The 14,854-nt window shown below is 38.8% G+C and overlaps 1 protein-coding gene across 2 annotated transcripts in view; it reads right to left on the bottom strand.

Annotated features, from left to right (window-relative positions):
* The window catches only part of rnf43 (ring finger protein 43), a 98,045-nt gene that overhangs the window by 42,975 nt on the left and 40,216 nt on the right, over positions 1–14,854 (bottom strand). The window contains exon 1 of one of the 2 annotated variants that reach the window (XM_077546807.1): positions 8,527–8,683. The exons of the other annotated variant lie outside the window; for it this stretch is intronic. The gene's annotated coding sequence lies outside the window, so the exon portion shown is untranslated. Of the gene's footprint in view, positions 1–8,526; positions 8,684–14,854 lie in introns of those variants that run through there. 2 annotated transcript variants of the gene reach the window in all.

Here is a 14,854-nt window from a genome sequence, read left to right as displayed (position 1 = left end):
AAATCCCTAAATTTAACCCCCCCCATGGGTGACATCAACAGCTGGCACCCTGGTCAAGGGGGATTTGACGTCATGTTCTACAAAAGGGCTGGTGTTTGTCTGTCAGAGGGCAGAAGCAAAGAGGGAGTGAAAACAGCAGGCCTGAAGAAAAGAGAGGGAGCCCCACTCACGTTCTTGCTCAACGCAGCCAATGCCCACCTCGGGAAGTAACGCAGCGACCCCGGGCCTGCCCTGCCTACTGTTCTGCCAGCTGCCGCCACCAGCCCACATTTACACGGACTGAATTAAAGGCTTGTAGTTTAACTTGGCCCCAACAGACAAAAGGGATGACAATTTTACAAGATGGTTTAATGATGGCATGACCTCCCACTCTTGTTAAGTATTAGCTCTACTGAAGATGTTCAAAAGGAGTCCTATGCAGTTAAAAAAAAGGTTTCACACTCACACACAAAATAAAAAGATAAATAAATAAAACAATTGAAAAAATTTTTGAAAAAATAAAAAAAGAGAGCGCAATGATGATGACATGTCAAATCGGTAAAATTACCGAATGAACAATGCTAAGCTCTCCAGGAAAAAAAAAAAAAAAAAGGTTTTAGTGAAACATTACAACCAGTGCTTTTTAAAATCTTATAGCTCTCATCGTCCAAATTGCCTCCACTTCTAAAATACAATGAAAGTAAGGGATGTTGAATTTGCCTATTGAGGTAAGATTAAAAAAATTATAGATGAAGCAATTTCTGGAAAAATTGCGCGTGAATGCCAAAATGGCAAACGGAAAAAAAAAAATATTCAGAAAAACAGGCTGAAAAAAATTATTCAGAAAAACAGAGAAAAAAATTTTTTTAAATAGAAAAAAATATATAAAAAAACCAGGGAAAAAAATATTCAAAAAAACAACGCTCCCCCCAAAAAATTAGTCCGAAAAACAGGACTTTTTTTTTTTCCAAGTGAATGCAATACGCTTCCGTATAATTCTATTTTCAATATTTCTAAGGAAAAACAAAAGTATTCTAAATCTGATCAAATGTGAGATTGCCTGGAACGGCTTGTGTTCAAGTTCCCCGTTTCAAAGGCAACAACCTTGTGGGTCGGTGTTTTACATCTTTGACAAGAGTGAGGCATTATTTTCTATTTTCGACATGCCCTCGCCACTCGGAATCAGATGACTGCAACCGCTTTGCACTGCGCCACCGTGGGTGCCGTCTAGCGTTTAAAAACCCACGCTTGCCATCAGGGTACAAATGGCATTAGGACAGACTGAAACGTCTTCATTTGGTTTTTGTGTGGCCTTGAGAGAAAAAAGGGGCCTGGGAAACCAAATCAGCAAGTCTCCATTTCACAGAGACAAGAAACCACAGGGCATGCAAACAGTTCCCCACAGACTGTTAACAATGCTCACTCCTCCATTCCGCCTCCTCCTCATCTGTCTCGATCTGTTGCAAACTGACGGGGACGTGTCCCTTGGCTCTTTTGTAGCCACGATTAAAGGCATTCCTTTCCAGTTCAATCAAAGGCTGTTATAAAAAAATAAAAATACAAAAAAAAATTCTGAGGCAAGAAACTAACAGCTTCAAAAACAAATACAGGGACAGAAAAAGAGAAAAATAAAGAGTAGCTGTGGTGAGAAGTCAATAATATTTTCCCCTTGCTTAAGGCCTGCGGATGTTCTTTTTTCATTTGCCAAAAATCAGCAAGAGCGCTGTCTAGTTCATCTGCTGCCAGCCAGTGTTGGAGGGAGGAAGCTCATCAGGCTCTTCCATTCAATTGCTGGCATTTCATTTTCTGAAAAAGAACTGAATGCAGTGTCATTCAAGTCATGTGGAGTGATTACCGCGCTCACTCAAACACTTGATTTATTGTATCGAGTGGAGGATGGAGACGTCATGATTTTTTTTTTGCTTCGTTTTGCCAGCCAAAAATTGAGGTATGAGTCAACTTCAGATACACCACTGCTTAAATGAAGTGTGTGTGTATATGTGTGTGTGTTGGGGGGTGGGGTGTATCAGTAATTGATGCCCTCGATCGTTTTTTATTTTTACTTTATTTATTTATGTATATATAATTTTGTTGTTATTTCCATTTATTTTATTTTATTTTTGAATTATATTTTTTTATATCCGTTTTTATTTTCACTTTTAATTAATTAATTAATTTATGTATTCATTGATATATTTTCGATTTGGGCAGTTTTGACCCTCCATAACAGTTAGCTGTTTATTCAAGCGGACAAACAAACAAACACAATTTTTTTTGGCCACTCCCCTTAAAGGCCCACACCTAACACATAAATGCAACACTGTATAAAACCAGTTTCTTTCTATTTTATTATTGTTGCACAACAGCGTTACAGTTGAACAATACTGTAATTAACTTCACTGTAGTTAACTCTTTGACTGCCAAGCGTTTTCAGAAAAGGGATGCCGTGGGTGCCAGCCGATTTCAGCATTTTGACTGATCTTTCAAGGTCCATAGAAAATTATGTGTTTGGACTATGGAAACACACATACTACCAAATGAAAGATTGGACTTGTTTCTACCTTCTTCCGTTTTTCAGTAATCAACAATAGAAAATGGTTAGTTTCACCTCTGTTTTGAAAAAAAAAAACGTCTTTTAACGTCTTTGGCACTCCTCCATAGGATTTTACTAAACGTTATTTAACGTTTTTGGCAGTCAAAGAGTTAACCTAAATAAACGTGCACACGCGTTTGCCTGCATTCTGTATTAAGCAAGTGACTCCGACTCAAAAAGCTGCTCTGAATACTACACAATGCCCTTTTGTGCTTCCAAATCTTCAAAGGCAAGCACATAACGCAATCACTCATAGAAGGAACTGGCATCTGTTGCATCACAGATTAACGACAATTGGACTGTTTTCGTCCCAATTTTGCTCCTTCTCACCAAGCACGTCAAACGCCCGACAATGTTATTGTCTTTTCTAATAGTCTTATAAGAATGTCTTTAAAAAATTATCTTTACGTCTGAGTTGCATTCAAGAGTGGATTTGTCCCGATATTAGTGTCCAAAATGAGTCGGGCTGGCCATCTTAAATCAGGAAGTTGGACTATGATGACGTGATGGAATGTAGCCAATCAGAGACGCTCTCTGACGGACAAATGAGGAAGCGGTGGCAAATAAAACAAAGTAATGTCCTACCCGATCACAGACTTATATATGAATGTACTAACAATGTCGCTGACACAGATGATCACAGTTTTTATTTAAACAAATTTTTTTTCGATTTGAGTTTCAGGTAGGATTCACTTTTATACTTGAGAAGTATAGCAACTGTTTGTAATTAATAAATAGAATTACCTTAGCTGGCTAACCGGTATCAATGGTTTACGTTTTTATATCCCGCCCCCCGTAAAGAGGTTTTCGGTTGCCTTTAGGAATAATGACTAGCGCCGCCAATGGTATGGAGGGGAATTACTTCTCACGCATGCGCTGCAAGGTACGCAATAGTCGGTCGGGGTCGGTGCGGATCCAAATGGGGATCCAAATGAGGAGAAACAGTATGGAAATGGAGGACTGTTAGTATTTTCATGGTGTCTGGCGGGCCTGAACGATTTTTAAAAATAATCTCATTGCGATTTTTACCCCCTCATTATTGCGATTGTGGTATCATATGCAATTTTTGAACAAAAACAGGCAGTAAATTATTCCGTATTACAGTAAAAAAAATATCAGATTTAAATGTTTTGGTCCTGTAGGTCAGAGGTCCCCAACCCTGGTCCTCAGGGACCGGTATCCAGCCTGTTTTCCATGCCTCCCACAGCCAACACAGGTGATTCATATCATCAGCTAATCAGCAATCTCTAGGAGAAGGCTGATAACGATCTCCACCTGTTTGTCTGCTTACATTACTACTTGCACTGTAATGAAGGCAAATGAACCATGTATGAATATTCCAATTATAGTTAACACTTTGACTTTCAGTCTTTTAAGTGTTCACTACTATAACATTCACAAAATTCTAGCAAGCAAATGTATCATAAACATGAAATCAAGTCATAAATCCGATTATAACAATATTACAAACTAATCTGTGGTTTTATCGCTTCAACTTTTCATGTTTCATGAAACGACGTGTAAACATGTGGACTACACTTCTTTAGCACTGAACTTATTACGCTACGTAAATGTATAGAATACACATATACAGTCCATGATGATGACATGTCAAATCTGTAAAATTACCGAATGAACAATACTGAGTTCTCCAGGAATAAAAAAAAAAATAAAAAAATAAAAAATAAAAAATAAATTAAAAAAAATAAAATAAAAAAATAAAAAAAAATAAATAAAAAATAAAAAAAATAAAAAAATAAAAAAATAAAAAAATAAAGCCAAGACTTTTTATTTTTCCAAAACTGCAATCTTTGCGATTTGAAAATGGCATTCCATTACAGTACAATGTTGATTTGAGTTTGAGAAGGAGTGCTGCGATGACAATTCCCTCCCGTGTTCTCTGCTGGCCCGCATTTACTTCAACTTCATGCGATCTTCACTACATAACTGTGAGTTACCTTTTATTACGAGCTCGTCTCTATTGCGTGAGGCGGTGGTTATCATTAATGAGTAGCAATTACATTGATTATACAACAAGTTTGCCGCCCCTGCGTGTACTTTTTATGTGCGCCAACGTTCCAAGCAGAGGCTCGTCGTCTCTTCCAACCGTGCCGTGTTCACATGAAAGCGGCGCCTACAAGACCACATGTGCCAAAATGAACAGAGGTCCTGGAAAGTCCAATTTGAGACCCGTCGTTCAATTTAGGCCCCCGAAACGTCATGTGAACAAATGGCCAAAATGGCAGTTGTAATCAATTCTCGGGTGTGCTGCGGAGTCGGGAAAATGTCCAATTTGTTTCTACTCTTTTATAGCACTTGGAAAAAGCATCAAATGTAAACAAGCAGGAGACATTAGTGCTGCAGACCTGTCAAAACAAAAGGCGTGTCTTGTCCGCCTCATTTTATCAACCGTGTCAGCCTGTATTCAGCAACATTTACCACAGAGAACGACTTCAAGAAATGTGATGCCATAATAAGACCCAAATAATTACCAGTAGTTCTTAATTTGTTTGGATGTTTTCGAAGAGCAAAATGTTTATGTTCTAGAAATGGCCGCAGAGACTTCCAAAAATCAGTGTCAAAAGAAGTGACAAGTTGGAGAGGGATTACGGAAAACTGACTGTTTCAATTCCTTGCATACAAATATTTGAGTCAATTTGAGACAGTCAAAAAAATGGCCGCCTTCTGATATTGATAAAAACTCCGCCCCACGCCTCCCCAAAGAAACTGTGGAGTGTGCAGGGTCCGCACGCGTTACTATAAAGGGAAGATAAAAGCTGTTGAAAAAGCTTTAACATCACCTTTTTAAAGCACCTTTAACTCTAAAAACAGTTGGGTCAAAAGTAACCCAATTATGGTTTAAAAATGGACCGATCCACTTTATGGGTCAATTTGACCCAACCATTAATGTTTTTGACCCGAATAAAGGATCTGACCAATATTTATGAGTTGTTCGCCACTAAAAGACCCATTTCTAGACTCAAAGTTGGGTCAAAAAGACCTAAGTAGAGGATCGGTCCATTTCTGACCCATAGTTGGGTTATTTCTGACCCGTTTTTAGAGTGCTTATTCCACCAAACGCAATATTAACCAGAATACTGTATTTAGACTAGTGGGGCTGCATAGAACATATTATTGTCAAGAATTTAATTTTGGGTTTAAAGAGAATTTGGGGAGCCGCTTTGATTGGCCGGGAGTCGGCTGCGTTCCATCTCACAAGCAAAATACCGAGAGAAAGAAAATTCCACCATGCACACAGCTGGACCACACTTTGCGCTGGGCATAAAATTAGGGCCCTTAATGTTTTCTTTGAACAATGGTACACATCTTGAAAATTCTGCCAGGTTTGATAAAGTTGAATGATCAAGTGCGAGAAAAAAATAAATAAAGTAAAAATCGTATTTTTAACTTTTGCCTGGTAGGTGAAACGTGTGCTTCTCCCGCCGCAAAATTTGGGGAGTCGCTTCGATTGGACGGGAGTCGGCTGCGTTCCATCTCACAAGCAAAATACAGAGAGAAAGAAAATACCACCATGCACACAGCTGGACCACACTTTGCGCTGGGCATAAAATTAGGGCCCTTAATGTTTTCTTTGAACAATGGTACACATCTTGAAAATTCTGCCAGGTTTGATAAAGTTGAATGATCAAGTGCGAGAAAAAAATAAATAAGTAAAAATCGTATTTTTAACTTTTGCCTGGTAGGTGAAACGTGTGCTTCTCCCGTCGCAAACTGTAGAAGCCACAAAAGATGAAAAACGAGATCCCTTAGCGACTTGAATGCACCCTGCATACAACATATAACATACCAAGGCTACCACCAACAACTCCGAGCGCTCCATCAGCCTCAGGCTAGCAAAGCGCTACAGGTTTCAAAGCTCCCCAGTTCAACATAAACACAACACTTCCCTGTCATAACAGGTCAGCGGCTCGGCAACCCCAGCAGTTTGTTAGCATTGCAGTGATCCCTCTTCCACGGAGACACGGGGGCCACATCCACACGTCCTCCAGGCTTCCTCTGGCCCTTCGCTGGCCTGCAGGATGACTCCACCTCGCTCGCGTTCCCACAACATCACGAGGAGAGAAAAATTTGATCGACTTTTCCGCCTTGTCAATCACTTTGGGAAATTGGACCCGATGAGACAAGTTTAGCAAAGTAAAGAGGAATTAATACAGGAGAGTAATAAACAAATGTACATTTATACTTCACATTTTGAAGTCACCAGCTTTGTACTACTCGTGATTAGTTCTTGTCTGGTTTTTAAGTTTACATTGAACCGCAACGTGAACATTCATTTATTGATAAGGTCAGATAATGTGACCACTTTAAACAGAAAAAAAAAAGGGTGTATAAAAAGGTGAAATCAGTTGGAAATTCCTCATTCCTCTTCAAAAGGATAAAATGTTCAACGGTCAATATAATTGAAACCGTCTGCATTAAAGCACTTAATGATGCTGGATTGCGATGGTCTAAATATTTGTCATAAACACAGTCAATTAGGGACAGGCCGATTATCGACACCGATAGTCGCCCTTTTGATGAATATCAGGATTGGTCTTTAAAAAAAATAAATAAAAAAATCTGATGGCTGATAAAAGATCCATTTAAACTGTGTTAATATCAGGTAACTATTTATTTAAATGTTCAGTTAACTTTATAAGCAATTTTAATGGCCCTGGGAATTCTCTACACCTTTTCTTTTTCTTCAAAGTACAATAAAGAGTTGAACATGTCAGCCATTTTAAAATTTGTAGCTTATGCTATTTCCGTTTTTAAGTTTTCCTTTAACTTTTTGACACCTACTGCTAACTCTGGGAAATCACCTACAAAAATTAAAAATATTTCGCAAACCTGAAAATGTATTCAAATAAACATATGCTATAAGACAGTCCAACAAAAAAATAACAACTCTTTGACTGCCAGACGTTTTCAGAAAAGGGATGCCGTGGGTGCCAGCCGATTTTAAGCATTTTGACTGATCTTTCAAGGTCCATAGAAAATTATGTGTTTGGACTATGGAAACAGTTTGTTTCTACCTTATTCCGTTTTTCAGTAATCAACAATAGAAAATGGTTAGTTTCACCTCTGTTTTGAAACAATTGTCTTTTAACGTCTTTGGCACTCCTCCATAGGATTTTACTAAACGTTATTTAACGTTTTTGGCAGTCAAAGAGATAATGTGCTAAGATTTTTTTTTCCCTTTTACTGTAAACGAATATTGGCTCCTAATACCGGTTATCATTCTTCTTGACTACGAATAATCGGTATCCGTACTGGCCCTAAAACAAACATATCGGAAAGGTTTTACTCATCACACCTGCTGTGGGACCTCGGAAAAGATAAGCCTGACTGTACAGCAGTGGGTTGGTTCAGTGTGGTTGTCTTTGGTATTAAATGACGACAGGCTGCTCAGGAGGATATCATGTTATATACTGCATATATTTGATGTATATTTCGGAATCTCACAGCTGACATTTCTCTGTGTGAGTAAACACTGCAAAATAGTCCACACTGTGCAATTATAATCCACACTTTGCCACATTTCAAGTCAATTATGAAGACATCTGCCTTAAACAAAAGGAGCATAAATCAGTTGACTGAATCAGACTTTAAACTTGGATGAGGTTCACCCAGAAATGTTCTTGGCAAAAAAAAAAACATCCTAAGATTCCAAACTAAAAAAAGCCTTCAGATGATAATTTTACACTGCACGTCATAACCTAATATTATGTCACGCAGCAGGAAAGGACTTTTTTTTCGCCTACCACTGATGTCACAAAGTGACATTGAGGGAAAGTAAACACAAAATATAAATACAAAAATAAATTAAAGGCTTGTCCACGTTATTCATGTGGTCACACTGTCCGCACACTTAGCATCTCCTTAGCGACTTGCCAGTAAATAGTTGAAAACAACAATCTCTTATGTGACTGTTTAAAACGGTGATTCCCTACCAGGGTGGAGTCAGCGTGCCACGAGAGATCACCGGGGCTACTTGTACAAGTGCACAACTATGTACGTGGAATACGGAGACGGGTGCAAGGGTTCGGAGGGGTTAGCGTTGCCGTGGTGTGGGCACGAGGCCAAGAAGCGTGGAGCTCCTCATGGAATGCCATGGAAAAATGAGACAGAGGAATGCAGACTCCGCTGAGCAGTGTAAACAGGCTGGGCGCAGAGAAATGCTGCCACGCCGCTTTGAAGTCGCTTCAATCTCCTCAGTGTCAGTGTCATAAACAGACAAAGGAGGATCCTGGAACGCGAGGGAGGCATTCCATGTACGCAGGTTATACAATTCTGAATTTGCCCTCATTTATTTGCTGGGGGGAAAAAAAGAAGCACTGCTCGAGTCGCACAGAAGTTCCTGATGCTGTCATGCATGAAACTCATATCTTAACTCATTCACTGCCATGAATTCATTTTTAAAAAAAGATGATTAAAAATTTGGGGCAAGAGGTGATTACATTTTTTAATCGCAATTAATCGCATGACTTCAAAAAAAAAAAAAAAAATATATATATATATATATATATATATATATATATATATATATATATATAAAATTTGGGGCGTCAGGCGATTAAAGTTTGTAATCGGAATTAATCGCATGACTTCCCTAGTTAACTCACGATTAATCACACATTTTATATCGGTTCTAAATGTACAATAAAAAAATCTAGGTTTTCATACTCTTTGTTAACAAAAGTGGGGAAAAAATGATGAACTAATAGAAATAGTTCAAATGAATTTTTGACGTCAATGGCAGTGAATGAATAAAAAAATAAATAAATATATATATATATATATATATATATATATATATATATATATATATATATATATATATATATATATAAAAAATTTGGGGCATCAGGCGATTAAAGTTTTTAATCGTAATTACATCAATGGCAGTGAATGAATAAAATAAAAAAAATAAAATATAAAAAATTTGGGGCATCAGGCAATTAAAGTTTTTAATCGTAATTAATCGCATGACTTCACTAGTTAACTCACGATTAATCACACATTTTATATCGGTTCTAAATGTACAATAAAAAAAATCTAGGTTTTCATACTCTTTGTTAACAAAAGTGGGGAAAAAATGATAAACTAATAGAAATAGTTCAAATGAATTTTTGACGTCAATGGCAGTGAATGAATAAAAAAAAAAAGACAATATAAAAAATTGGGGGCGTCAGGCGATTAAAGTTTTTAATCGTAATTAATCGCATGATCCAATCCATTACATAAAATCACAAGCGCCACAACCTGGTCTAAAGTCTAGTCTACTTTTTGTCGCCAAATTGTGAGGTTTTATTAAATCCACAAAACACTAAATTTGACTTGCCCTGGCATGAAAATGAAGATGTGACCATTTTTACGCCAAGCACAAGAGTTTGTGAGAACAAACACTAGGATACTTAAAAAAAAAAAAAAAAAAAAGTGTTTTAATAAGTTTAAAGAATCGGGGAGGGGTAAAACTATAAACAATATTTGTTATGGTATTTATTTTTTATTCCCTCTATTATTAATCATCGATTGCAGGAATGCTAAACGAAGGTTCACTGTACGGCGGATGCAATGGTAGCAGGCAGACTATGAAGTATTCCCTGGTGGGTATTCTTAATACTTAATAAAAATGGATAAGAACAACGTATATTTACGATGCAACATGTAAGAGACAACATTACATAATGTACACTTAAAAGTGACCACACATGCCTATACAAAGTCCACACAAAGCTACAAAAGCTCACACTTCCTTTGTTGTCTCCCTAAACACAAAGCACTGACCAGAGGGAATTTTACGATGCGACTTCGATTGTATAACTGAACACCCCCCCCCCCCCTGCCCCCCCAAATACCCTCCACCCCACACTATACACACCTCTGCAAGCACAGTTTCAATATGGCCTTTCAAAATCTTTGTTGAACATGCAGCAGAGATATCAGACTAAGAATGTCTCCGGTGTAGACAGCAGACATGCAGGCACCGGAGCCGCTACCTCAGCGCCGGAGCCAGCAGGCTGTGGAATCCACTGAAGTGGGCAGGTAAACACGTAAAACGTTGCCCTTTGGAACGCCACTCTCGTCATACCGGCGTGTCATGAACCCGATTTTGTTTCTCATCAAAGGGTTGCAACGTTTTGGAGACATAAGTCTATTTTAAGGCCTTGTCCACATAAACAGGGTTGTTTTTAAGACACATTTTTCTGTGTTTTGGCTTTTGGGGATTTTAGAAAAGTACTGTGGGGTAATCCCTGATCAGATTTATTATTATTATTATTTTTTTTTTTGCTTGATTCATTTCTGCTTTCTCATAGAAAAACCCCAGTGACCTGGCTCGATTGGCTACATTCTCACCAAGCCAATTAACTAATTTGCTCCCAAAAACATATAAATATGTTCTATTTTAAATATTACCATGGTCCCAGAAACGTATTTATACGTTTTTAATGTTTGTTTTTTATGCTAGAGCGTACAGAAGGCCTTGATGCAGCCTCTGGACTGAAGAGAACGCTTAAAGCAATGGTAGTTATTACAAATACGGCCAGCGGGTGGCAGCAGAGTGTAAGAGATTAGCCAGGGCCATGTTGCAAAAAGCTCTTTTCCCCAGTGTTTTAAACAGATTTCTGAATAATGATGAAACTTAGCTATATTCTAATGCTAATTGCTGCAAAACGGAATCAGATAAATATTTTTTTTTCCTGCTAAAAGAAGAGACTCTAATCTTTCTTTTGGTAGGTTTCATGTTTTTATTGCAATAGAACACAATATTCTGTGGGCCTTGCAAAATCAGTCAAAATCCAGTAAAACAGCCGGGAGCGAAGGGGGTTGCTTCAGTGAAAATGGATCTGAGTGAATGAGTTAAGATGGTGTGAGATAAGGTAAATTTGTATTAAGGTAAACACTATTCCTGTTTTACTTTGTCAATTTTACTTTTGTTGAATATAAATAAAGCAGTAAAAGCCACCCATTTTTTATCCATCTCAGTGGGCGGCCATTTTGCCACTTGCTGTCGACTGACAATGACATCACAGACGTCACGGCTCACCTGTTTTCTGAGTTCGGTCATGTAACATTCCCAAGATGAGCAGTGATTGGTCGTAACCCAAGCCCTGAGCAACTGCCGTTTTCAGTCGACAGCAAGTGGCAAAATGGCCGCCCTCTGAGAAACAAAGGTACCGGTACACAGATCAACAGAACCCGGTGTTGGATCCCGTGATTAAACGTAGTAAGTGTAACTGACAGTGCCCTCAGCCTAGACATTGAGCAAAGTGGGTGACACATCCAAAATATCTCTTCCAAGTCTCCAGAGAATGAGGTGGTTTTACAAAGATGGCATTATTTATACATCCTTCCTCATTAAAATATTTCTGGCACATAATTACAGAAGAGGCTACGCGTATTGAGCTTAGAAGTACTCTCCCTCAGACTGCAAAACACATGGCGCCTTTCTACCACAGCGACTACATTCTGGTGTACTACTTCCTACTTGGAAGGAACTTCCAGCAGTCGTCTGTGCCTCTCTGTGGGATGAAAGGTAACAAAGTCGAGATCTGGACTCAGTCTGTCATCAATGCTATGCTGCCAAATCACATGCAGGCTTTTAAATTGGCGCTTGCTGGTGTATTCTAGTACTCCGATAAATCTCTTCACTGCGGGTTGGCAGGCTAACCACCGCTGCAAGTAGACACAATTCTACATGAGCACGGGACTAGCTAAAAAGGATGGCTAGCATTGATCTTAACCCGGAAGCTCTTTTAATGTGCAGACTAAACTCTTGCTTATGGAGTTGGTGCGACATAACTTAACGACACCCCAGTTGGAGATGAATGTAAAACTTAAGACACAACAAAAACAATTACACACATTATAGATTTCAACATAACTTTGTTTTAGAAACATACCCAGTGCTAATGCTAGCAGTCAATGTAAAATCACATTGACATGCTAATAAAAACTAGCATGTAGTTCCAAGAGTGATATTCCTTCAAATAATGAATATTTTCATTATTTCAAGAATATACAGATACAGACAGGTAATATAACAATACTCAAAGGCATGTATTCATCATAATCTGTGCACTTTGCACGTTTCCCACGTTCTCCTATTGCCGTCACGACTTTAAGGAACAAACAAACAAAACAAAACTTCTAATATAACAAGTTGTACATTGATCTGATCGAATGTTCTTGTGCTTGACTGAGGGAATTGCCAGAAATAATTACTACATCCATAGCGCACTATTTTCCTTTGAGTGTTTCCTTGTAAACCCCCATCTATTGTTGGCACACCCTTTGGTGCCACACTGACACCTAATTAGCCAAAATGTCACGAGTAAAAAAAGAACGCACGGAACAAAAGAGGAAGAAGTCACCTTATTGTAACCCCCAAGCCCAAGCCATATGCAAGGTAGGTCTAGTTCATGATTTTTCTGTTGCCTACTTATGTGTCATGCCATGCAGTACTATGTTTTGGAGGACTTTTCAAGTTCAACAGTTTCTCCCTTTTTTACACAATAGTGGCAAAACATCACATCCTAAGTATGGCTTTCCTAAAGTGGCCCCAAGTCCTAATTAAAGGTCCCATGAAAAAACATATAAAGCATTGTTCTATTTGTGTTTAGTGTGTCATTAAATGGCAATTATAGTATGAGTCAAACCCATTTTCAATCAAAATAAAAATCGGAGTCTGCGTTTAAAGAAATGTACTTGAATATGAGGGTGTAGGGAAGAATTTTTCACGCGAGTTGAGACCAAAAAAATTAACGTTGACTAACGGGCGCCACACACCGGAGACGACATCGCTCGCTCGGCACGCGGCATTCGTGCATGTGAAATTAGGCCTGTGACGCGATACGAGAACGTTGAAAAATGTTCAACTTTTGTCGCTGTCGCCGGTGGTTACAACCAATCAGCAAAGGTTTGATTGATGAGCCAATGAATGCTGGGCGTGTTACACAGTGGGGGGCTATGCAGCAAAATGGAGGAGCTAATTTTAGCAGTGTCTGACTATCATTTTGTAAAAAAAAAAAAAAAAAAAAAAAAAAAGAGAGAAAAACATACAAAAAACAGGTTTAATTTGTCTGGTAAGTTTTTTTTGTTTTGTTTTTTAAATCATTTTTGTAAAAGTCCTTTTTGCCCTTCACTCCCAAAAACGTATTTATATGTTTTTTTTTTAATGCTACAGCATACAGAAGGCTTGGATGCAGCTTCTGACCTGAAGAGGTCACTTAAGGCACTAGTAGTTATTACAAAAAACGGCCAGCAGGTGGTTGCAGATTATAAGAGATCAACCAGGGCCATGTTGCAACAAGCTCTTGTGTTTTCAACAGTTTTGTGAATAATGATGAAACTTAGCTGTAGTTTAATGCTAATTGCTGCAAAATGAAAAACATATACTAATCTACTTTTTTTTTTTCCTGATGAAAAAAGAGATTCTAATCTTTCTTTTTGGTAGGTTCCATGTTTTCATAGCAGTAGAACACAATATTCTGTGGGCCTTTGGAAAATCAGTCAAAAACCAGTAAAACAGCCGGGAGCGAAGGGGGTTGCTTCAGTGACAATGGCTGGGAGAGAATGAGTTAATAATAATAATGATGATGTTGATGATGATAATAATAGCAAAATTATATAGGAAATCTTCATACTGGAATTAGGTAATGTAGTGAAACTTCTGTGTTTTTCAATGGCCAAACAAATCTGTTGCTGCTCATCACGTCCCGTGTTTTGAGTTGGACCTGGGAGGTGACGAGGTACGAATTCCGCTGTCGTTTGTCGCCTCCCGTGTGTCGAGCCCTTAAATTGACTGGGTAAAAGTATTGTCACGACTTCATGAATGACATTCCTCCATGACACAAAGGAATTCAGATTCCCGCCGTGACATTCTGCGGTTCGTGCCTCTGGGCAGGTCCGGCATTGGACAACACAAGCAGGACCCCGAGATAAGGCCCATTGAACGAGGAAGATCAAGCCAGCTTGACAATAGAGAGCTGGCTAGTCCCTGCAACCCGATCTCGCGTCCCTCCATCAGCGGTCTAACATTAGACCTTTACACTTCCTCTGCTTGGGCTCTCCTCCTCTGGGCCTGAGGGTGCGAGCATTATGGAGATCGGCACGTCTCTGTGACGGTGTGCGAGCAGTCGACACAAAAGAGGGTGACCTCATATGGCATGAAAGGAGACGTCTCGACCGGAGTCAACTGGAGGGTCTACAATGCCGGCAGTCCTGATTATTAACCGTCACCTGAGTCAAGTCCTGTATCAGGTTTTGGACTTCTTC

The sequence above is a fragment of the Vanacampus margaritifer genome, chromosome 16 (assembly GCF_051991255.1).
Source record: "Vanacampus margaritifer isolate UIUO_Vmar chromosome 16, RoL_Vmar_1.0, whole genome shotgun sequence".
In the NCBI taxonomy this organism is placed as follows: domain Eukaryota; kingdom Metazoa; phylum Chordata; class Actinopteri; order Syngnathiformes; family Syngnathidae; genus Vanacampus; species Vanacampus margaritifer.
Note: the sequence above shows the minus strand (reverse complement) of the source record. Positions and strands in the feature narration are given on the sequence as shown.